A 12621-nucleotide genomic window follows, 5' to 3' on the forward strand; every position below is an offset into this window, starting at 1 on the left:
TCCCCAGAGGAGCCAGCAACCCACCTGTTTCCAGAACTGTGAACCGGTTAGTGAGCGAGATGCACTCTGGGAATAGATTTGGTTGCTCATTGCAACTACAGGTATCCAAATTCTACTTTCTTTATATAATCAGCTAAACTTGTTGCTAATCTATAATTTTGAGGCAAAAGGATAGCTATTATGGAGGTTACCATCTTGAATCTTACAAACTTTCAGTTACTGATTATCGAGTTTATATACGCCACATCTCTCCTAATGCAGCCGTGTCTCAGAACGGTACTTAACAGGTATTGGAACGGTATTGGATTTAACTCAATAAAGTGAATTCACCTATGTAGATATATTAATTTTAGGCTAAGAAAACTTACTGCATAATGTTGGAGGAAATTTTAAAATGGCACCGTAGTGCCTGCTGAAATACTTGACATTCATTGACATTTTGCAGACACTGGCATAACAGACAGCTGACTTGATCTGCTTACACCAAACGTGTGATGTCACTTGTACAGAACAGTAATATAATTAAGTTGTTTGCTAACGGTATAATAATATAATCAACTTGTTTTTGACAGAATGTGATTAAGGGTTGCTAAGGTATCGGATTGGCCAAAGTTAAAGGATGCTAAAGTACCAGATTGGCCAAGGAATTAATGTAATATGGTATCTTTCCTGTTTTTAAATTGTATAAAAGGAGCGCGGCTGCTATTGTAAAGCTGAGAAGCTGGCGATTGCACCAAGGGGGTGTATAGCACTTCTCCCAGAGCGCTCTGTAAATAAAAGTGTACTCGCACATTCCAGCAAGGTCCACAGTAGTCTGAGTTTATTGCTCTATAAGTCAAAGTTGGGTATACGTCGACCCTGTATATCACTGGGTCCGTTCAGGCTCCAATTCGGCGGTAACAAATTGGCGCTGCGAGCAGGGTCACCAGTGTTTTAGTACTCTGATCAAGTATAAGGACGCCGAGTGATCAAAGAATAAGTGGACTAGTGGAGTGTGGGACTACACTTGACATTTGTCTGTGATGAACTTATATTCGTATCTGTATTGACAAAATTTTAATCCTCAGGTCTTATTCGGGACTAACAGACTGATGTTAGGAACTTGTGGAGCGGGGTAAAATGTTACACATCCGGACACTCTTGAAAGACAGAGAAACCCAGACCTCTGAGAACGCCGTTTCGAGTATGTTAAAACGCCCGGGTATTCTTAGAAGAAAAGAATAGGGGGGCTTTCAAAAACGTGACTCCAGACAAAGAGGAAAGGTCGGTGGACTACTGATGTCAGGTAAGGAGATTAAGAGGGGGCCCCCGGGCTCCCTCATCGATTCTTATATGACAGACAGGCATTCACTAATTTTAAAAAATGCAGAAGGACGGATGGGACGTATCACAGACATTAGAACTTCAGAGAAATTGGCTGAGTGAACAGAAAAAGGATAAAACTAAAAAGGCGGGCATGTTACTAGTACACCAATTGTCAGGACTGATAGAACAAGTAAATGTAATTAAGAAAATTGTTAAAGATAAAACATAGGACATTAAAACTCTCGAAACAAAGATAACTTGCCAAGATAAGGTAATTAAGGATTTAGAAAAGAGGGCTACATGTGAGGGCGGACGAATGAGTGGTTGGACGGATACTACTTCCCTTCCCCCATACAAGACACTAGATCCAACGGCTCCCATGTTTGAGGAAAAGGTCGAAAGTGTCGACATGGCCCCAGTAACCCGGGGTGGAACCGCCGCTGCACCAACAGCGAGTTATAAATGCTTTACCCCCGGGGAGAGACAACAAATCATGACAGTCCTGGGAAAACTCCAGACCCGTAGCCTGAACGCAAAGTTTTGGGCAGAACTCAACACTGTTTGGGTGGGGCATCAGTTACATCTAAGAGACATCCATCAGTTAGTTCGGGCAGCCTGTCCGGCAGACAGGTGGCGACTTGTGGTGGGCGATCCCGGTGCGGGCGCCACCGCAGCCACAAGGGATTACAGTGGGGGACGCTGGACACATGCAGTAGCCCTCACTGCCGAAGTAGACGCCCAACAGGCACCCTTTGTTCTCTTTAAAACTGAAGTCCAACGGGTTTTAGGTAACTCCCCCACTAATTGGAGTAAAATTACAGCGACTAAACAATAAAAGGGAGAAGGGGCCTCAGAATATGGCGAGCGACTATTTAGTATTTACCAGGAAAGTTCGGGCCAACCAAACGCAGTTAGGACAGATCCGGCATTTATACAAGCATTTAAGGACGGCTTATTACCGGCACACCAAACAATCATAAAAATGGGAGTAATGACCGCAAGAAATTATGATGACCTGGTAGAATGGGCATGTGAAATAGACGGAAACGAGATGAAGGATGAGATAGTGACAAAAGTTAAACAAGAAAAAATAGCTGCGGTCGGCCAATTGGAAACTGGAGCAAGACCCAAAAAGGGATCATGCCATAATTGTGGAAAGACGGGTCACCTTGCAAAAGAATGCAAGGGCAAAAAGAATGAGAGACAATGTAACTATTGTGGAAAAAGGGGACACTTGGAAGCCACTTGTTATAGCAAACATGGCAGGCCAACTAGCGGGCAAAATACGATGTCCGCCGAAGACTACAGGGAGTGGCAGGAGTATAAACGACAGCAACAGAATAAGTGACGTCCAGCGGCCCCTGTAAAAAGCAAAAAGGAGGGTAGGATTTATGTGTCTGCACTAATAGGGGACCGACAGTGTGAAATGCTAGTGGACACGGGAGCGTCAATATCCGTAACCGACCTTCCCCTCCCTACAACCAGTAAGATGATATATTTAACAGGGATCGGTGGCACCAAGGTGCCCGCCTTCCTAAGTACCACCCAAATGGTAGAAATAGACAATCTTTACATCCCGATGAGATTCTACATATGTAAAAATAACGAGGGCACAATAATGGGTAATGATCTTATGAAAGAATACGAAATATTAATCGATTGTGGCAAGGGAAAACTAATGTGGCCAAAAACAGACGGTCACGTAGCAAAGGTAGGGCGACTCGCAAATAATACCGGCACGGTTGGAGTAGCCACAGTAACCAAAAGAAACTGGCAATTAGATACAGGTGATTACGGGGCCATTTGCGCCTCCGTCCCCGGAGTTTGGGCAGAAACAAAACTAGACACAGGAAAAGCTGGTATTGACCCTATCAAGATCCCCGGACCAGAACATAAGCCACACCGCCAGTACCCCATAAAAACCGAGGCAAGAAAGGCAGTCATAGACATAGTAAAAGGACTTGTAGAGAAAGGCATCCTGAGAGAAACAACAAGTACCACCAATTCCCCTACATGGCCAGTAGGAAAACCTGACAGAAGCTATAGGTTAACTATAGATTACACTGCCCTCAACAAGGTCACCCCTAAGTTACACCCTATCGTCGCCAGCCCCTCAACCATCTTAAACGGTCTAGCCCCAGAACACCAAATCTTCACGGTCCTGGACATAGCCAACGGATTCTGGGCCTTACCCTTGGACCCAGAATCACAGGAAAAATTTGCATTTACGGTAGGGGACAAACAGTATACCTGGACCCGGCTCCCACAGGGGTTTCACAATAGCCCGGCTATCTTTCACCGAGTCATGAGCGACATCTTAAAAAGGGTAGAACTGCCCAGCGGGAGTACGATTCTCCAGTATGTTGATGACATACTAATAGCTTCGGAAACAAAAGAAGGGCACCAGACGACCCTGTACCTAGTATTAAAAACATTGGAGCTGGCTGGCCTAAAGGTGAGCCCCAAAAAGGCACAGATAGGAAAAACCCAGGTATTGTATCTGGGACACCTTATCTCCTAGGGACTTAAAGAAATGCCACCGGACAGAAAGGACGCTGTCCAGAGTATGCCCAGGCCCGTAACAGTGAGGGGAGTAAGGAAGGTATTAGGCCTCTTTAATTATAGTAGAAATTTTATCCCAGGGTTCGCTAAAATAGCAGAACCCATACAGCGGCTAGTGAAAGGGGGCAAACCAGCACTGGACTCAATAGAATGGGGCCCAGAGCAGGAGGAAGCTTATATCCAACTGAAGTCAGAATTAATATCAGCCCCAGGATTGGGATTACCAGGCACGTGCAAAGACTTCCACGTACACTGCAATAATGAAGGGGGATTTTATACAGCGGTGGTAACACAGGATCATGGGGACAAGCGCAGGCCAGTGGCATACTACTCCACTGCAGAAGGACCTGTAGTAACCGGGCTTTCACGGTGTATAGCCGCATTAGATTGTGCTGCCTGGGCCATAAAGGTCAGCGAGCCAATTGTGATGACAGGAAACATTATCCTTCACACCAAACACACCTTGGTAGAAATGCTGAACACGGGAAAATTGAGATCCGTCTCAAATATGAGACGAGCAAAATGGGAAGCGGTCCTCCTCCCTCCGAGTAAAGCAGTAACCATCATTAGGGTTCTGGGGGACAATCCGGCAGAAGGAATATTAGGAACCGGAGAGCCTCATAATTGTGGGGATGTAGATATGAACTTAGAAGAAGATAGAATAAAGGATACCCCTCTGGCGACGGCCGAAGGAACACTTTACGTAGATGGGTCGCGCAAATATATGGATGGACTACCCTGCACAGGGTGGGCCATAGTTAATGACCGACTGGAAACAGTAGAGTCAGGGCGAATCGACGGGGGTTTGTAAGCCCAAGTGGCCGAGTTAGTGGCACTCACTAAGGCACTGGCGATGTCGGAAAATAAAGTAGTAAACATCTACACAGATAGTAGATACGCCTTTGGGGTAGTCCATGACTATATGACCGCCTGGGGTAGGAGAGGATTCATTACGACAGGAGGCAATCCTATAAAACATCAGAGAAGGATAGAGGCCCTCCTTGAGGCTAGTAATAAGCCCCAACAAGTTGCAGTAATAAAAATCAAGGCGCACCAGAGAGAGCCGGACAGAACTAGCCCAGATTGGTTAAACCACCAGGGGAACCAAGCAGCGGACAAAGCTACACAATTCGTGTTAGAACAAGAGGAGATTAGCGACACACCAGTGGCTAGCATAAGTAACCCAGGAGATGAGATAAGTATTGAAGAACTGCACAAGGACACACCAGATGTTGAGAAAGGCACGTGGGAGAAACAAGGCGCTATACGAGGAAGCAATAACGTCTGGCGAAAGGATGATAAGGTAATGGCCCCAGAGTGCATACAAAACACTCTGTTGGAAATTCACCACGGGCTCTCTCACTCGGGAAGAGAGGCAATGACAGGAAGTCTCGGTACAGAATGGTGGTGGAAAGGGATGGGAAGAGATATTGCTAAACACTGCCACCAGTGTGTTACGTGTGCACAGTACAATCCAGGCAGGCCAATAAAGGTTAATATGGGACATCAACCCAGGCCGCGAGGCCCATGGGAACATTTGCAAATCGATTTTACCGGCCCTCTACCCCCGTCCCATGGTAAAACATACTGCCTGGTAATCATAGACCAATTCACTCGATGGGTGGAGGCTTTTCCAACACGGAACTGCACCGCCCTGACGGTTGCCAGAATCCTAGCAGAAGAAGTAATTCCCCGATGGGGAGTTCCCCTTCAAATCGACTCCGATCAAGGCACTCACTTTACTGGCAGTGTCATAAAAACCGTATGTCAATTAATGGGTATAAAACAGAAGTTCCACATCCCCTATCACCCACAAAGTTCAGGAATGGTGGAACGGATGAACCGTACCCTTAAAAATGCATTGGCCAAGGCGATGCAAACATCGGGAAAAACATGGACTGAAGTGCTGCCCATCATCCTGATGAAACTTCGGGCCACTACAAACCAAACGACTGGCCTTACCCCTTATGAACTAATGACAGGAAGGGCGATGCAATTACCCGAAGGCATCATAACAGGTGGGGCCGATGTAGGTCCTCTAAAAGATAAATTAAAACGGTATGTTTTGGAACTCAGCACTCAATTAAAGGAGATGCGTAAAAATATCCGTGACCAACAGCGGGAAAGGGACAAGGAGCTAGAACTTAACACGCTCCCGGACGTTCCCCCCGCCGGAGCGCGGGTCATGGTAAGAAATCTACCTGGCAAACCGGGGTTCGCGCTGAAATGGAGCGGACCCTATGAGGTCATAATCAGTGGGGACACCTGTGCCTGTCTGGACATAAGGGGAAAGGGCATATGGAAACATTGGACTCAGTTGAAGTTATATAAAGGACATGAACGTGAATAATTACCCCCACTGTTCTGAATCTGTTCCACAGAAAAAAAAGGGAGACCCCTTCGGCAATAACTGGAAGAAGAATATTGCATCAAAAACATGTATAAGTTACTGTGTATAGTTGCGTTGATACGTATTGTCACGGGAGATGCGGCGACAGGACCGCATAGAAAACGGGGATTGCATGTAAATACGTTTTTATATATGTCATATAAGTATGCCAAACGGAGTGGGATAGATGCCTGTTGGGTATGTAGCCATACTCCCACTCATGCGAAAGGAGGGATACCCTTGCGACCAATACCCTTGAACCTCACAGATATGGCAGAATGGATAATTAATAGAAATCATACGAAACAGAAAAATACCACTTTATCCACCTTCGGAAAAACCTGGGAACAGAAATGGACTAGCCTAAGGAATGAGTTCCGGGGAGGAGGATATTCGTTAGAAAATTTTAAAGAATGGTATAAGCCAACATATAATTATACAAAAGAACCCCCCTTTTTAGTTCTTACCAATACGTCAGGAAAGGGCCAGCCGATTGGGGAGATATGTTGGGAGCGCGGTACAGAACAGACTGAAGGGATCAGAATTGATGTGGGGAAAAGTCATTGTATACAAAATTTTACCACATATAATGCAGAAAATTCCATGGAAAGCTGGTGGTTCAATACCACCAATTTGATGAATTTGACCAATAATAAACCATGGAATGGGACCAGGCGAACAAATACTGACAACCAGATGGGTTTTACCATCTTCCGCGCCAACATAAACCCCGAACAACCGGGACAGATAATGACAGCCTATAATGGGACATACTTCATATGCAGTCATAGAGCATACCCCTGGCTACCAGAGAATTGGGCAGGATCATGCTATTTGGGGTATGTAGTACCATATATACACCACATAAAGGAATTGAAAGACCACCACAAGCATAGTCGTACTAAAAGAGAACTTCCCACCTGGCAGGTGGTACTAGGAGCTATGTTCCCCATGGCTGAAATAGTGTTTACTTCTCAAGAAATATGGTTATTGGCAACCATAATTGAGGGAGTAGCCAATGACATGGCTGAATCCCTGAGAGAGATGAGTGCCGAAATGGTAGCCCTAAGAACTGTCGCCCTACAAAATAGAATGGCACTAGATTACCTACTAGCTGCACAGGGAGGTACATGTGCCATGATCGGAGCAGAATGCTGTACATACATCCCAGACAGTTCTGAAAATATTACCAACCTAGCGGGCCATATTCAAAAACAAGTAGCTTTGCTCCATCAATCCAATATTGGAGGCGGATGGTTTGATTGGTTACTGGGAGGATCAGGCTGGGGTGCTTGGCTAGTGCAAATGATATTGATCATGGTTGTGATATGTATACTGCTGTGCTGTGCATTGAGTATCATTAAAATGTGCTGTCAAACTACTGTGAAAGCTGTGCTGCCAGTAGCTTCTGTCGAAGAATACACCGACCACCTGCCCAGAAATATGGGTGAAGAAGAAGAAACGTATGATGACGTGGCCGGAACGGCCGGTTCTCACGAGATGAGTCAGTGGTTGTAAACCAACCCTGTGAAGAAACGAAGAACGATGGTCATCTGGGAGCAAGAGGATCGTGCTCCAGGACCAAAAGGAGGGGCTGTTGGAGGAAATTTTAAAATGGCACCGTAGTGCCTGCTGAAATACTTGACATTCATTGACATTTTGCAGGCACTGGCATAACAGACAGCTGACTTGATCTGCTTACACCAAACGTGTGATGTCACTTGTACAGAACAGTAATATAATTAAGTTGTTTGCTAACAGTATAATAATATAATCAACTTGTTTTTGACAGAATGTGATTAAGGGTTGCTAAGGTATCGGATTGGCCAAAGTTAAAGGATGCTAAAGTACCAGATTGGCCAAGGAATTAATGTAATATGGTATCTTTCCTGTTTTTAAATTGTATAAAAGGAGCGCGGCTGCTATTGTAAAGCTGAGAAGCTGGCGATTGCACCAAGGGGGTGTATAGCACTTCTCCCAGAGCGCTCTCTAAATAAAAGTGTACTCGCACATTCCAGCAAGGTCTGCAGTAGTCTGAGTTTATTGCTCTATAAGTCGAAGTTGGGTATATCTCGACCCTGTATATCACTGGGTCCATTCAGGCTCCAATTCGGCGGTAACAATAAGATCACTGTGGAAGTAGTAACACTGTGACCATGCATTAGTGTTGTAAACCCCCTGCATAGTTACTTGTTGATTGTAGAACATTGAGACCACTTACCACTGGCATAAAGATTCTGCCATTGTTTAAAATTAAATTTTAAATTATGAATTTTTAACTTTTAAACCAGAAACAGGTTCCAACATCTTGCATTATATAGTGCCTCAAACGTAATGATTGCCCCAAGGCACTTCACGGCTAGAAGAGGTTGCGGATTTAGGGACAAGGCCAAGGCTATTGAAGTCAATGAGTTGGAGGGGGTGCAGCACAGATTCACCAGAATGATACCGGGACTAAAAGGGTTAAATTATGAGGGCAGGTTGCATAGACTAGGTTTGTATTCCCTTGAGTATAGAAGATTAAGGGGTGATCTAATTGAGGTGTTTAAGATGATTACAGAATTTGATGGAGTAGATAGAGAGAAACTATTGCCTCTGGTGGGAGAGTCCAGAACAAGGGGGCAGAACCTTCAAATTAGAACAAGGCTGTTCAGGGTGATATCAGGAAGCATTTCTTCACACAAAGGATAGTAGAAATCTGAAACACTCTCTCCCAAAAAGCTGTTGAGTCTAGGTCAATTGAAAATGTCAAAACTGAGATCGATAGATTTTTGTTAGGCAAGGTTGTTAAAGGATATGGAATCAAGGTGGGTAAATGGAGTTGAGATACTGCTCAGCCATGATCTAATTGAATGACGGAACAGGCTCGAGGGGCTGAATGGCCTACTCCTGTTCCTATGAATTGGGGAACGAGGAGCTAATAGAGCTTGGTGAAGAAAGGAGATATGGGAGCAGAAATTACTATAGGATCTAACTAAAATTAAAAACCTTACTGTCTTGTAACTTATGTTGAGGAGGCTTTTGAAGGTGGGGAGATATGTAGCAAGGTGAAGGGGTTTACTGTCTTGTAACTTACTTTCCTGCCTCGTTCTTTTCCCTTCACTATGCAGTAGTTCTGGGATTTATAAAGATTTAGATGCTTTGTGAATTTAAATACTTTTTTCCCCCTCTAGACAACCACAGGGCTCTACAAGGTACAGATTGCAATAAAACTCTCAGCACTGGTACTATGGAAAAGTTAAAATAAATCAAGAACAAGTAATTCATTAGCCTCAATCCTGGTGCTCTAAACCAGTGACTTTCAAATTGTGGCCCGTGGGCCATATGCCACACTCCAGTCCTGCCCATCCAGTCTTTGAAATCCAAACAACTCAGGCCTATTTGCATTTGTATTTCTTATGTGTTGGCTCATCCTGTTTGAATTTTGTGGACCGGAAGGTTTGCAAAAGGCTTTTCTTAATGACGTTGCTTATAGATATGTCAGAACTACCGCATTGTGGAGGGAAAGAAATGAGACATGAAGATAAGTTACAAGACAGTAAAGTCTCAGAGAATCTGTTGAAAGGCTGTAATGGCAATGTTAGGTCCCAGATGTTCCACTGAGGTCTGCAGAGAAGTGGCATTCGTGACCTGACAAAGTTCAAAGGTCATGTGCTATTCCTTGGCTGATAGTAGTTACAGGAATGCATTAGGTGACAGATGATCTTTAAGCAAATATGAAGCTGTCAGTTATTGCACACTGTAGGCTCAAAGATCAAATGAATTAGCAACAGAAAAGCTGCAATTAGATTTCCTTTGAATTGAGATTAAACTTCTGGGAATCCCCAAATTAGTTGAATTACTAAACACATACACGATTCTCAAGTGCACTGTTAGTCTACAAATCTATCCATAGCCCCGAGCTGTGTACTTTAGTTTCTGCTCAAGCATATTTACAGAAACAAAATTACCATGATTATAGTGCAAACAAAGGCAGAGAGAACATAATTATGAATTGTATATCTTGAAAAGAAAACATTAACAATCTTCTAACCACTAATGAAATGCTACCTATGCAGATATAGTCTACAAGATAATATTCTATTTACATTTGCACTAACAATATACTTTTCTCCTCGAGTTCAAGCTTTGTGGAACTGCAGACAGTATATTTTGAAAGTTTAGTTAAGGTACCCAGGCTGCAGTTAGCAATGGATAAAGTTGGATAATTTCCACAAATGATATATTTACAGAATTATAGCTTTCACATTATTTGCTGTTGTATATCTTTTTCATCATGTCTTCAAAGCATTTAGAATAAAATTTAAAATCCCATAGGCAGGCATTGCTATTATGTACTTTTGCTTGACTTTAAAATATTCAGCTCCACAATCACTTTTCAATGCTGTTTAGATTAGTGGGAGGAAGATTTTTTTTTAAATCAGAAGCTGCTGTGACTTGGCTGACAAGATGTTACTCCAGGCCCCTAGCACTAGGTGGCAGCAACATCCACTGAATGGAGTGAAGATCGTGATCTCTGTGCTGATTATAAACCTGCCTTGATTTTAGTGGTTTAGAAGATAAAATGGTACATCTGCTTTCTAAATATTGATGTAGATGTTGCAGGTTGTTTATTTCACATAAATATCTAAGATTAAAATAAAAATCACATAGGCAACTGAAAGGGAATGTTGAAAGAATTGCACCTCCAATTCAGTGCAAGTTGAGATATTGCATTTTTTAATGTATGTAAGAAGTCACACAACACCAGGTTATAGTCCAACAGCTTTATTTGAAATCACAAGCTTTCGGAGCGCTGCTCCTTCGTCAGGTGAAGTGGAAAAATTGTTTTGTGTAAATAGTGGAATGCTTTAGGAGTGAAAGAATCTGATTTGTTCTTGGCTCGATAGGGAAGCACCTCATCTCTCCTCACACAGTTGGGACTCAAAGAAATTTGACACATCAAGCTGGTTGATATTAAAATGTAATAATCCTATCTAATTATTGCACTGAATTATATGGTGTATATAAATCTCATGGTTTGCCTCATTTATCAAATATCTTGCTAATTATTTAACTAACCACATTAGCTTTTGTTTTAATGCTTGCAATTTCTTATTACAGGCTACTCTTGATAATGCTAAGTTCCTTTTGCACTAAAAAATTGAATTATCCAATTAAGTGAACTTAGGAATATAAATAACACAGTAAATTTGGAATTTAGTACTAAAAATTTGTATAGCCTGGAAATCTGAATTTAGCAACTTTGATTGCATTGCCAACCTACATTGTATCAGTTTTACTGATCACAAAACAAACCGATGCAACAAAATTGTACCATAAATCTTACACTGCAACTGTAATGTTGATGCAAAGTGGGTTCACGTTGCAGATATTACAGTTATCATATAAATGTAGCCTGAATCCAGAGTCAGGTCCTCACCTGACAACAGAGTGAAGCAAAGTGTGACTCCCTGGAAGAAAACGTCTCAGTCCACTTTGCTCCAGAGTTTAACGCTGGTAAACTTGTAGGCAATAATTTTCCAAATATATGCTGGCAGTGAGGAAACCCGTCCACTGCGAGTGCATATTGTAAAATTTACGCTGTGGTGTAAATTTAGTCTCTTTGCAAGGCTCCATATGCAGATGTCTTGGGGCTTCATTCAACCTTGATCGGCAAATACAGTTTTACATGCAATTGTCAAAGATTTTCAGATATCCAGAACTGGCATCGAAGTACTGAAGAACATATGACTTTGAATGAAAATGTAGAGCTATAAGTCATTAGGACATTACTAGCACTAGAATATACACATGCGTTGATATTGTTAAACTTTATAATTAACAGCCAGACTTTCCCCAAATTGATTGAAAACTCATGCTTCCTGCTTAGCCCCGTCCATCAATAGTTAATCCACATCGAAGCCATATTTTCAACTCAAACCATGTCTTCATATTTTTAACATGATCACTTGAGGAATTATGCTGCTTGAGCTGCATTGACATGTTCTGTCAGTTTCTGGGTTGATTTCAATCATCATTTGCATGGAAGCAGTCCACTCGAGACGCTACAGGACAGTACTGAGGGAGTGCTGCAACGTCGAAGGTGCCATCTTTCGGATGAGACGTTAAATCGACACCCTGTCTGCCCTCTCAGGTGGACGTAAAACATCCTTCAGCACTATTTGAAGAAAAGCAGGGTAGATTTCCTGGCCAACATTTATCCTTCAGCCAACACCTAAAACAGATGATCTGGTCATTTATTTCATTGTCGTTTGTAGGACCTTGCTGTGTGGAAAATGGCTGCCACGTTTCCTACATTACAGCAGTGACTACATTTTTAAATACTTAATTGTCTGTGACGCGCTTTGGAATGACCTGAGGTT

The sequence above is a fragment of the Somniosus microcephalus genome, chromosome 12 (genome assembly GCF_052327205.1).
Source record: "Somniosus microcephalus isolate GS21.2 chromosome 12, FLI_Smic_1.0, whole genome shotgun sequence".
Taxonomy (NCBI): domain Eukaryota; kingdom Metazoa; phylum Chordata; class Chondrichthyes; order Squaliformes; family Somniosidae; genus Somniosus; species Somniosus microcephalus.